Source organism: Pinus tabuliformis, chromosome 4_1, assembly GCF_031772625.1.
Source record: "Pinus tabuliformis cultivar Carrire ecotype Pingquan chromosome 4_1, CPIR1, whole genome shotgun sequence".
In the NCBI taxonomy this organism is placed as follows: Eukaryota; Viridiplantae; Streptophyta; class Pinopsida; order Pinales; family Pinaceae; genus Pinus; species Pinus tabuliformis.
Window position 1 is genome coordinate 605191918 of NC_142303.1, and position 14037 is coordinate 605205954.

Consider the following 14037-nt stretch of genomic DNA (forward strand, 5'->3'; position numbering starts at 1 on the left):
TCCAAGATTGTTCCTGTCGCAGAATTTATAGTATTGGAAGGTATGGCCCCTAGATAGTAGATGGACATGGACTGAAAATTTTAGAAGTAACAATGAAAAGATATTACCAACATGATTATGCACTTTCCATTGAGAACAGGTCTCAGTTTGTGATGTTTGGATTATCACGATGTCACTTGACTACCCAAATTCTCAACAACAACTTATGGAAAATTATGAAAACCATGCAAGATTTTCAACCATGGGTTCTTTCAAAACTTAAAGCTCTTGAACTTTCATGTGGTCATCATGCTTGCCAAGAGGAGAATTAAAGCTATGTGATCATATGGCACCGCGAGAAGTAAATCTTTTACAGGGGTCATTGAACAAGAAAGGTACTTCTCATCTTTGGGTAATAGGAGGGATTTATAACATCAAAAGGTGCAGACCCAAGACAATGAATAGGCCTTGGTCATTTAGAGTATACAAAGAATTATCATGTAGATGTGAAATGTAGATGGAAATACAATTTGGGCTCAACAATTAGGGAAACAACAAGTAGAGGATAAAAATACACAATCCTTGTTTGGCAGCTCCTGCAAGTCTCTACGATAATAAACATCTTAGGGTTTTTAATGATCATCTCTTCTCCTTTATTATATTTTCTCTTCCTGATGAGAAATATGGTTATCCAAAAGCATATTCAAGGAAATGAGCAGCTTGTAAAACTGGTGAAACTACATGCCTCTTGGTATTGCAAGATAATGAAGATGCATTCAACATTTGCTCTGTTACTTTTATGATAAAGAATGAGGAACACTTGTGGTCATTGGAACTGCAAATGATTTAGAATTTTGGCTTAAGAGGCATTGTTCAAGAGGTTTTATTCATAGGTCTATTGATGATGGAAAATCCCTAGATATTTTGCATAAAACACTAGTTGATGGAGTACCTCTTGCATTATGCCTTAAACCTTGTGTGGGCTATACATTCCTTGATAACATTCCACCATAGAAAGGACCATACAGGGGTTCAAAACTGATATTTTCTCTTCATGAATATGTCATGTTTCTATTGTTATTATTTGATTGCAAATATGTGTTTGACCAATGTAATTTGTTTGCAGGTAGAAGAAATGGAACGAGCATGACAACCTATGTGGAGGAAGCTAGGGTTTCTCACAGAAGCTACGTAACTAGTGTTTCTACAAGATGGAAATTCGTTTCCACACAAGCTCTAAGATCTAGTTAGCAATACCAAAGGTACAATATTAAAAGGTTGGTCAATGCACATGAGGCACGATAGCAGGCAAACAACTTTGTCTTATGACATGGAAACAAAATTAGAAATGAGTACTCTAGGGTTTCCAAGAAGCCTCTGTACTCGCTTCATGTCTTCTCTGCTATCATAATGTAAATATTTCTCATCATGATGCCAACAACTATGCTGAGGTCAATTCGGCATGTATTATACATTAGACATGAGAGAGAAGTGAGGAAGTTCAAGAGTTGTGAGGAAAGGCGAGAAGTCACGGTAGGTGAATAATCACCTCACCTCTATAAATATACCCTCATGCCTCATTTGTAGGGGACTTTAGCACTCGAGTTAGGACTAGAATTAGGTAGTTGATATGTGATGAAGAGCTAGAGGCATTCAACTCTTGGTAGCTTGTAGGGTGAGTTATGGTGAGGCTAGGGTTTTTCTTTGGATGATGGTATGAGCAACCCATGTTCCACTGTTGGGCTTTGATGATTGTAGGACATGTACTTGTATTTGCAACAAGATTAATAAGAAGCTATTTTCTTTCATTATATATTCTCATGCATCTTTATGACGGTTGTACTATTTTTCTCATGTTTCCATCATGTTGTATGTGTGCTTTCATGTGGGAATATGTTAATGAACTCATTCTTAGCTTATGGATTTCATATCTGCTTTGAATCTATTCTTACTTATTCCATGCCATGCCAGTAACATATTGCGAACTTATTTGCAATTAACCTCTGGTATCTTCTTGTTCATGTATGTCTGAGATGGTTTTAGCTCACTCATCATTCTCATGGAATACTTGTTGTTTTTGTTGTTGTTGTTGCTTCTTTCCTGAATCTCATTTTGTAGTTTGTCAATCTTGGGTTGACCTTGTTCCATTGTCAAGGGATTTCATTCTTGTCCTCACTCTAACATCTCCTCATTTGAAAGCCAAGAGTGAAACCAACATGATGGTAGTCGGGCCTACATACTAGATGGGGATCTTATCCCAAACGATGTGAGGTCTAATTGGGACTTCACACTAGGGAGACCCCCTAGCTGTTGGTGGTACATTCCAGCTTGTCAACAGATTTTTGGTGCTAGAAGGAGGGCAGATGACAAGCTAACCCCATGGAGCCTTTAGTTTAGCTTCATATCTTGAAATGGATCCTTCCCACTTCTCTATTTTGGGTTGTATTTGGACACATGTGTCAAGTTATCCATTTATATAACTCTAATGGAATACATTATAAAGAAGTTATGGGTGGATTCTTCATCCTCACACTTGAAGGTCATGTCAAGCAATGATGCTACATGTTACCGACCGCTTCTATCCATTCATCTGAGCATCTCATCAACGAGCTTCATCAAGATTTTGATAGGTACGATTATCAATGTGTGTTTAAAAGGATAAATCATCTTAGAATGAAACCCTAAGAATCAATCATAGGATATTACTGATAGATTTGTTCATCTTTGTTATGAATTTCCTGAAAGAGACGTGGATTGGATGTATTTGAGGGAGAAATTCTGGCAATTGGTTTATCTTTCTCTGCAACCATTTCAATCTAAAAAAAATCCTGATTTTGATGATCATCATGATAATCTACAAGTTACAAATCAGCCAAACCTTATCCCTAATCTTGTCTTGTCCATTTCTGTGAGTTGGGAAAAGCCTCAAGCCTCTAAGGAGGAAATTACCGCCTATGAAGTTTTGCATCTTCCTTCAAATTCATTACCTAATTAAATTTATGTCATTGATAATCTAGGTGATGAAGAGTGTTTGCAGGGTAAAGAGCCAAGTTATCTTCCTTTCGAAGCTCTCATACATCCTAGTGAAATTAGACAACCTGAGAATCAAGTTGATAAAACACCTCTCCTTGTTGAAAAGATTTAACTTGAGACTGTTAAGCACACATCTTCTTGAATATATTCTGGAGTCTCCTCATATTATGATCCCTCCTTCATTTGATTTCCATGAACTATATCATCTCTCTAATAATATTGAAGTTGCAAACAACTCCACGAAGCATAACATGCATGCAAATATCTTGATTTCTCAAGCTAATATTAATGTGTAGGTTTTAAGTTCTAAACCAAACTTGGTTGGAAATTTTGTCTCTCCACCCATTTCTTTTCATCCATTGTGCCCTAATTTGTTTCACGAGTCTGCTCCACCAACGGTTTCTACAAATTATTTGGATATTTATCCTACTAGTTTCAATTGCAATCATGTACATGATGATGTTGTCTCACAATCATAGGTTGAAAGTATTGAATCCCTTGTCAATGATATTTTCAATCTGCAATCTTTAACAAATGGAGAGGAAGATTATACATATATAAAGGTTCAAAAGAGTCCCCAATTGATATATTCTCGTTCTATATTGATGAAAATGAGATCTTGGGGTAAGCCAAAATCCCTTTTCATATATAAATCTCGATCCTGGGCCTATGGTTTCTGGCCCACTCGGTTTTTTCGGAAGCAGTTTAAACTGAAAACCCTTTAACTTAATGACATGGATCTTCATTATACATAGGATTCTACATATTCATTTCAAATAAGCGATATACGTACTAAGTATTAAGACCCCACGCTAAACCATAACACAATACACGACAATATAATATGGGCGCTTCTATATGAGTCGGCAGACCCGCCGATCCAGTCAACTCCTGTCGCTATTCCACAGCTAAGAAGGCAGACCTTTTACAGAGGAACCTTTGGATTGATTTTGACAACACATGCATAATCAACGACAGTATACTCACTGAACATTGACGTCATGAAATGATAGACTGGTTTTCCAGAAATAGAGAACCAAGACTTGTTAATGCTCCGCATCATAGTTCTGAAGGCGTCGACTTTGAAGATTCCGCATAGATTGGTCTTCTTCACAATCTCCGCACTCTCCAGCGAACAAAGGAATCACATAATCTCCCTCCTTGAGATCTGTTACGCCTGCTCCCACGCTCTCCACAATCCCTGCAGCCTCATGACCAAATATGCATGGAAATTGTTGCGCGTCCTCGAGCATCTAGAAAGTAAGGTCCAATTCAACAACGCTTTTGTCACCGGGTTGACATCGAATTTTACAATTCGATATCCAACTCTTCCCTACGCTGCACGCTGCAATCTGCAATCGATCTTTCCTTCATCGACGTTGGACGTTTACCAGCTTCACGCATCCACATCGCCTCTTCACTGACACTCAACGCCATTCAACAATCTCTACCACTCCATACGATGGTATTCATAATACGCAGTCGGTCTCTATACAATACGCTATTACAATTTCCCTAGGCTATCCATATAAACTTCGCCTTCATAGAACAATCACATATAATAGTTAAAAAATATATAGATCGCCATCGACCCTGAAATGATCGATATCGATTAACAAGCTCACAACACGAAATTAACGCCATTATAAAACACACATGAATGTACGCAACAAACACTAAACCCAGGTTTCATATATTACACAAAATGGTTACAGGCTAAGGCATTTCAGCCTTAGAAACGAGCTCACGCTCGGCTACATCTTGCCCACTCACAATTTTCCTCACAAATAAGATATCTCTCACACCCTATCACATTAAATTTATATAAGACGCATTAGGAAGGATCGATTAGATCTTCTCCTTATTTTTCTCCAATGAAAGCTCTCCAAAAAGCGTGCATGGCTGTTAACAATAGGAAGTCTATCCATCTTATCCGCTTTAAATCCACTTTAAACTTATCTGCTTTAAATCCACTTTAAATCTATTTTTCTGCTTTAAAACAGACTTTCCTCTGTTCTGCTTCCGTGGCCCACGTTTGCTTACTTTGGTGCTGGGTGTTCCCGCAACAGACTCCTGAGGCACAAAAATTTATGACCTCCTGGTCATATGCTTCTGGTCTTCGTAACAGCTTAACTTGTGAGCTGCAATCTGCCTCTACAACAACAAGTCCTCCCTGTTGCCTCTTACCTCACCAAGCTCTCCTCTAGACTTGGCCTTTTGGTAAAATTTTGGTTCTCTCCTCTGGAACCAATTGAGCATTCCGTGCTCTAGGCTATTGCAATCTTCTCACCTTCCTCTGCTGCTACCTGCACAAAAATATAAAGACCATACCTCTTCATACTTTATCAAGAACTGTACCTCCTTCTGCATAATATTCTTCGGCTTTGATACCACCTAATGAAAATGAGATCTTGGGGTAAGCCAAAATCCCTTTTCATATATAAATCTCGATCCTAGGCCTGTGGTTTTTGGCCCACTCGATTTCTTTCGGAAGCGGTTTAAACAGAAAACCCTTTAACTTAATGACGTGTATCTTCATTATACATAGGAGTCTACATATTCATTTCAAATAAACGATATATGTACTAAGTCTTAAGACCCCACGCTCAACCATAACACAATACACAACAATATAATATGGGCGCTTCTATATGAGTCGGCAGACCCGCCGATCCAGTCAACTCCTGTCGCTATTCCACAGCTAAGAAGGTAGACCTTTTACAGAGGAACCTTTGGATTGATTTTGACAACACAGGCATAATCAACGATAGTATACTCGCTAAACATTGACATCATGAAATGATAGACCGGTTTTCCAGAAATAGAGAAGCGAGACTTGTTAACGCTCTGCATCATAGTTCTGAAGGTGTCGACTCTGAAGATTCTGCATAGATTGTTCTTCTTCGCAATCTCTACACTCTCCAGCGAACAAAGGAATCACATAATCTCCCTCCTTGAGATCTGTTATGCCTGCTCCCACGCTCTCCACAATCCCTGCAGCCTCGTGACCAAAATGCGTGGAAATTGTTGTGCGTCCTCGAGCATCCAGAAAGTAAGGTCCAATTCAACAATGCTTTTGTCACGGGGTTGACATCGAATTTTACAATTCGATATCCAACTCTTCCCTATGCTGCACGCTGCAATCCGCAATCGATCTTCCCTTCATCGACGTTGGACGTTACCAGCTCCACGCATCCACATCGCCTCTTCACTGACACTCAACGCCATTCAACAATCTCTACCACTCCATACGATGGTATTCATAATACGCAGTCGGTCTCTATACAATATGCTATTAAAATTTCCCTAGGCTATCCATATAAACTTCGCCTTCACAGAACAATCACATATAATAGTTAAACAATATATAGATCGCCATTGACCCTGAAATGATCGATGTCGATTGACAAGCTCACAACACGAAATTAACGCCATTATAAAACACACATGAATGTACGCAACAAACACTAAACCCAGGTTTCATATATTACACAAAATGGTTACAAGCTAAGGCGTTTCAGCCTTAGAAACGAGCTCATGCTTGGCTACATCTTTCCCACTCACAATTTTCCTCACAAATAAGATATCTCTCACACCCTATCACATTACATTTATATAAGATGCATTAGGAAGGATCAATCAGATCTTCTCCTTATTTTTCTCCAATGAAAGCTCTCCAAAAAGCATGCATGGCTGTTAACAATAGGAAGTCTATCCATCTTATCCGCTTTAAATCCACTTTAAACTTATCTGCTTTAAATCCACTTTAAATCTGTTTTTCTGCTTTAAAACGGACTTTCCTCTGTTCTGCTTCTGTGGCTCACGTTCGCTTGCTTTGGTGCTGGGTGCTCTCGCATCATATATATTTGAAGAGTCTCGTGTGTCAGATACCCAATCTGATCAAATTAGTGGCGTTAATGAGTATCACTCTATCAATGATGTCTTCACTGATGCTATTCATGGAAGTTGTTTGTACTCACTTCTCAATCTCATAAAGCCACCACAATTTGATGGTCCACCTTCAGAAGGTTCTGGGACTTTTCAAGAAGTTGAGGAAATTTAGGTTACGTTGATCGTTATGATAGGTTCTCACATTCCTGATGAGATCCCTGAACTAGGTCATATTAGGGTCTCTCACATGTTCCTACATTCAACACCATATTTCCATATGAAAGCTCATTTTCGAAAGATTCTAATATGAAATACTCCATGTACCCTGACTTGTTTGTTGAAGAAAGCAGACTAGCCTTTGTTTCAAACCTTTGTGATTCTCGCCTAGCTAGTGCAGATTGTGATGAGGTACAAGATGGTGTTGTCTTACATTCCACCGTATGTGAGGGAACAAACCACCTGATTCCTCTCTCTCATGAGACCCCTCTAGTTTATTTATCTCCATCATGGAAACCAGAAGAATCTAATCTTTTGAGCCACTAATTTGTTAATACTCAAACATCTGATCAAACCAACAATATATTTAATGATGATTTTCATGAAACAACTGATGATGACCACGTGCATTCATCTATTGATCTTATGAAACCACCAATATTCGATGATCTACCATTTGAGGGTTCAGAGGTTTGTCAAGACAATGAGGCACTTTGACTCTTGCCAATGGTTATGTCAAGCCCTCATGTCCTTGAAAAAATCCATGAACAAGCTCAAAATAAGGTTTCCATGCTAGAGTCCTCTCATATCTTAGTTGCACCTGATGGAGGTCCATATTTGGAAAAAAATTCAGGGTCCTCAAGTTGATCATCTTGAATTTCATGATAGAATTGTTGATTGGCTGAAAGAGTCTTATCTAGAAAATTCCTATACAAGCAGGCGACATCTTGTCTCTCTTGTGTTGAATTTAGGGTTAAGAACAAATGAATGCATGTCATGGAGAAATGATGAGGCTCCTCCATATCTCAATTAGAGCGAGAATTTCAACACTAATGTAACTCAGAAAATAAATCTCCTAGTGTGACTGGTGTTGGGGTTTTATAGAGGTAGTAGGTCACAGGAAGAAAATACCCTCAATCCCTAGGAGACTACCTTAGCAGAGTTAAAAATGACACTTAGCAATGTTGCATATCAACATAATGTGAGGTCCTTACTAAGGTTATCTTGCAGCACTATCTTTAGGTATACATCTATCTTCACAAGTATTGTAGCTGCTACAAGCCCCCCTCCAAATTTTTTCTCATGCTTTAATTTTTGAGCCTCCCTTTGACTGTAAGAACTATCGCTTTAATTTGTGTCAAGTTTTCTTCTTGTTTTACTAAGTGTCACAATGACTCATTCTCTCATGTTAGGCTTGTGATGTCTTAACTATGCTTTCTTTCTAATAGCTACTGGGCAGTCCTCGATGACAATCAATCCTTGTCGATAGTAGCTGCACAACTTCTGAAGATAGAAAAAGCACCTTTTGTGAAAAAAAGTTAAGTCTTTCCTTGATGACACTAATTGCATGCCTTGCTTTGAGGGATTGCACAATCCTCTATTATAGTGAACTGTGCAACCCCTTGCCAGAGTGAATTGCACAATCCACTGAGACAAGCAATTGTGCAATTCAATGTGAGAGAAAATTGTGCAACTCTTGGTGACAATAAACTATGTAATCCACTGAGCCACTGAATTGTGTAGTTACCAAAGCAATCCAACTATGCACTCCTAGAAAATAGTAAGTGCACACTTCCCAAGGACAACCATGTGCACTTCTAATTGATAGTGTGGCACGTGTTTCTAATTTTATCATCTGACATGTGTCAGTCATCTAGGAGTGGCTCCTTGATTTTAGGCATGCACACCTGAAACCCTAACCCTAATCTCGTGGGTTCTCATCTATATAAGAAAGCTATCCTAGAGCTCATTCTCACACTTTTATTTAGAGCTCTACTCATTATCACGAGCACAAGGAGCTTTGGATTCCATTTGTGTTTCTTTTCTGGGTAAGTTTCTCAACTCTTGCTTTTTGTCACTTTTGTTTTTGCTTTTGTCACTTTTGCTTTCACAAGTGTCATTTTATCTTTCTTTTCTTATAGCTAGTGTCATTTTTCTATTATTAGCTTATACAAGTGTTGTTTCAGTCTTTTGAGCTTCTTTTCAAGCGTCACATCACATTCCTTGTCTTTTCACTTACCAATAATTATTGATGTTGGGTGTATTTATGCATGCATGTCCTTTCCCTTTCATTATATTTCCATCTACAACTGCACACTACGTAATCATTGGGTCCCCCAACTATGCATTGCGTAATCATAGTCAACAGGGAAGCCTTCATGTCCCTTTCAATTGTGCACTGCGTAGTCCAGGCTCCTCTCTCCAGCATTAACTGCGCAATGAACAGATCTAGTCCTCAGCCAACCCCCCTTACAATCAAGAACTACACAATCATTCCTCTAATGTTGCACAATGTGCATTTCTAGTGACCAATGAGGTCACCCTACCTCACTTGTGCTCTAGCATTGCACAATCCCTCTTCTTAGTGACTGTCTTATGCTTGTGAATTGTTAGATTAATTGATCTCTTGTGAAACTATCTTTTAGATTCCATGAGTGCATATTGTTCACCAAGTACTGCATATCCATAACACATCAATGTTTCATCATCTAATAGCACCATGCTTCCAAAATAGGGGTCATCTAAGGAGGTCACATAAAGCAGTACTAAAGATGCCATTGACAATACCTTGACAAGAGTTAACTATCTTGTCAAACACTCAATGCTTTATCGAAAAAGACTCTACTGTCACATGGATCACTATCAAAGATGTATTCAATTCAAAGGAGTTCACAAAATATCTGGAAGATAGGGAAATCTATGAGAACATTCAAAAGTCAGGGTTCCACAAAGTTTCCTGCAGGTATCTATTACTTGTGCCAATGTCATCAAGTGGATATTGTAGGGTCTAGACACTAAGAACACGGTGCTCAATAGTTTCAATGGGAAACATCTTGCCTCATACTAGCCACATTACTTTCACTTATATTACAACTTGCCCAAGTCTGAGCAACACTTGGATTCTCTATTTTATACAGCTTGGATTTATATGGACATCAAAGATGTGATCAATTCATGGTGTCAGGGACCAACTAAGTTTCACCACAAGCCTATTAGTACTTACAAGACTAGTGTCTCACAATAGTTTACCAGTACTTGATTGCTATGTGTTCTAGGATCTATGGATAGAAGAACATTGAATCCTTTTATGAAGGGTGGATCTTCATTTTGTACCTACTTGTCACAAAAGGAAAAGTATTCAATTGGTCACATATTTTATCCCAACAACCAAGGATTTATTTGAACAAGGAAAAAGAACCACCTAAGGGAAATAAATCAAAATTTTACATAACTACCTACTCACTCGATGGTATTTGTGCTCGCCATGAATTCCCAAGTCTAGAATGGAGGTGGAGCCCGAGGGAGCTCCCTATCAATGTATATTGAAAAGTATTGTTAGAGTACAATTATATAGGGGTATATTAGAAACTTTCTCAACACTTCTTAATGGTTCTATATCAGATGATATTTGAGGAAGAAGTTCCTTACATGTCCCACGAGGCTAGGAAAGTAGTGGCAAAGATAGCATATTGGTTTTCCTCACCTCAGGGCACATACCTTAGAGTGTTTGGTTCTCAGAAACCTCCACATCATTTGCTAAGGTATGTGACCAATAAGGTGGTCATATAGGAGGTTTCTTATCATCTCAGTGCAGGTCTATCTCAGTTATTGAAGAAGAAGAAGAAGGAACCTTGGCCTTCCTTTCCTTTGCAAGTGCGATTGTATGATCTCAAGAGCTTAAAGGCTATAGAAACAAAAGTTGAAGAACTTACCAGCCTTAAGTTTGGTGAGATGATCTTTCATAGATATGATCCCAGAGGAGTATGTAAAAGACATTGTGCCAAGTTACATTTTTCCTGGGATTATGAGTCTTATTTCCGAAAAGAGGAAGAGAAGATAAATAATTGTTACAATGCTTCTCGACTACATGCACCAGGCAGTGAGGCATCACCTTCTAGTACAGTTCATTAGAAAGATGTTGTCCAAGAAGGGAATCAATAGGAATTTCCCACTCCGGTCACCATTTCTATGTACAAGAGGAAAGTTGTGCATAATCCTGTAGTAGAGCGAAGCCAAAATTTCAAAGAAAATCTTATTATTCTGAGAGCGACCATTGCAGCAGAAAAGAGGAGAAAACAATTAGAAGAACTAAAGAAGAAGAAGTAGGAATAAGAAAAGAGAGAGAGGAGGAGGAACAAAAGGAGGAAGAAGAATAGAAAAGAAAAGAAAAAGAATACATGCAAGAACAAGAAGAATTGATAAAGAAGGAAGAAGAAGAAGTGAGACAAAAACAATTTGAGGAAGAATAGTAGAAACAATTGGTGCATTATGAAAGTAGGAAAAAGCAGGACGAGGAATTTGTAAGAGAGATAGAGGAGAAAATACAGGTCAAAGACATGGAGGTTGAACACGAGGAAGATAACCAAGATGTCGACATGGTGCCCATTGCAAAACAAGCTAGCAGTCAACCTTCACCTCGTCTTACTGGTGGCCACATCTCGTTCTCTGAGATGGGAATATCTCCTCCAGATCATGATATGGTCATGGATATTTCCAACCTTACCTTTGATCAGTTAAAGAACATAATAGTGCAGGAAAGGCAGAAATATTTTCCTAATGACCTAGTCCATCCTGTTTCCATTCATATAGAGAGGGTGATTGTGCCTAATACCAAGATGAATTTGAAGATAGTCATAACAACAAACTTAGACTTTGTAGAAGTTACAAAAGTAAACACATATTTCTTGATGAAAGAAAATAAGCAATTGGAAAAGGACCTAACTATTGCAAGGAAAACAATTAATCATCTCTTAGCCAAGAACCAAAGGTTGTCTTTTGTTTATTCTCACATAAGGGAGTTGTGAGCATCTATAGGTGAGGAAATTCAATTATTTGGTGACACTATGAAATATTTTTATAAAGAAATTATCACCCTTAATAAGGCATGTGTTCCCTTGCATGCAATGCAAAATTGATCGTAGGAGAATGTGAAAGTTCTGAAGGTGACTCATGTAGCCATTGATGTGATCGAAGAATGGGGAATTAAGTATAGAGATGCACCATCATAGTTGGTCAGGAAAACAAGGCAAGAAGTCGAATTGGAAAGGGTTGAGGTTATAATGCTTGTATAGGGAAACACATAACTCAACACTTATGTGGCCAACATCATAACCACCTATTCACAACTATACCATAGTTCAAACTCCTTGGTAAGAGTGCACAAGATACCTTCCATTGGGGAATTTATAGAAACAATGGGCATAAATGTTGTCAGGAAAGAAATTGAAGAATTATTGAGTAGTTTGAGGCAGGTAACTACTAAGAATATTTGGAAGTCACAAGGAAAAATATTCAACAATTTATAGGTAGGCCTTCCAAGTTAAACATGAAGTTTTTCTTATTATGAAACAATGTTCAAACTGGTTCCAAAACTATCTATCCGGATGCAATGGAGGAAAGAGTCAGGTATAAGCCATATCTTCCATCAAAGTTTGAGGACATAACAACATAGTAAAGGCGTGGTACCATTATGTTACAACAAAGCTACACGGGGAAGTTGTCAAGCTAGATTTTCTTTAAGCTCAAACATAATGTATAGAGTTTTGTCTTATTAGGATCTAGCCACGTTTTGTCTTGTATGATTTTGTATTTAGAAAATAATAAGAAATGAAAATGTAAGTGGAAGTCTAAGAGTCAAATAGGGAATATGAAAAGTCATTACATAGAATAGAGACAAAATAAGCTTAAGAGTCATGAGGGGACTCAAAGGTCATAAGAGGAGGTGAAAGGTCACCTCATATGTTATAGATAAACCCTCATAACTCAAGCAAGGGGCTTGGAATTGGATATTGGCAGCCTCGGCTTCTCTAGTCTAGCATAGGAGTGAATATCATTCTTTGGAGAATCAAGTAGTAACTTCATGTTACATTATTGGGGCTAGTGTCATATCATTGTATTGTATACTTGGAACTTTCACTTAATTATCAGAATATCTCAGAGCTAGCACATTTTCACGCATGTATCATGAATGTTGTAAGACTATTTTTTAAATGTTTATGATATATGTTGTTTCATTCATGCTAAAGTAAATGAACTATTTTGTTAACTTTAGTATATATTATTGAATATGTGTTGTATATTCTTTCATGATCGTTATTATCTTGTGAAATATTTTACAGGCTAACTAATTATTCTTTCATATGTGGGTGTGTCTCTTTTAGGATAGTACTAATTTTCTTCTAGAGGCCCACTCTCCTTCCCTTCATGTGAAAGAACCTCTTATGCATTACAATCAATATTACACAAAGTTTACTTACTTTCTAACACCAAAGATATGTGTATGCCTTCTTATGTGTTAATTGCAGCCAAAGCACATCTTTAAGATCACAATTATGGCAACCAACCGTATTTCTGGTTGGGGATCCTACTCCAAATGGTGTGAAGTCTAATTGGGACTTCATATTGGGGAGACCCCCTTGGTTGATAGATTTCTAGCATCATCAACAGTTAGCATGATAAGGAGGGCCAAATGACAAGTTTAGCCCGTGAAGTATCGTTTCAATCCTTCATCTTCAATGGTTTCCTCCCAAAGTGTAAACTTGGGATGTTTTTCTAGAGTTACAAATTTGAAGTTTCTCATGCGGATAATTCATAGCTTGTCGAATCTAAAATTTAATGGTGAGGGTGAAACAACCATTCTTGAGCACACCCTTCAATTTCTTGAATTTTGTGATTCTTTTGAGGTTAATTATGAGGATGCTACTTGTAGGTTGTTCATTATCACTCTTGAAGGTCGTGTTAAACAATGGTGTTATACATTGTTGATCGCTTCTATTCACTCTTTTGAGCAACTTGTCATGGAGCTTCACCAAGCTTATGACAAGCATGATTATCAAAGTGTATATAAGAATATTATCCACCTTAGAATAAAACCTGATGAATCTTTGGAAGATTTTCTTGATCACTTTCTTCACTTTT

General features: G+C 37.9%; 1 pseudogene; it reads left to right on the forward strand.

Moving 5' to 3' along the window:
• Nucleotides 1-11456: 11456 nt before the first annotated feature.
• The window catches only part of LOC149177459 (enolase 1 pseudogene), a 164342-nt pseudogene continuing 161761 nt past the window's right edge, over nucleotides 11457-14037 (forward strand).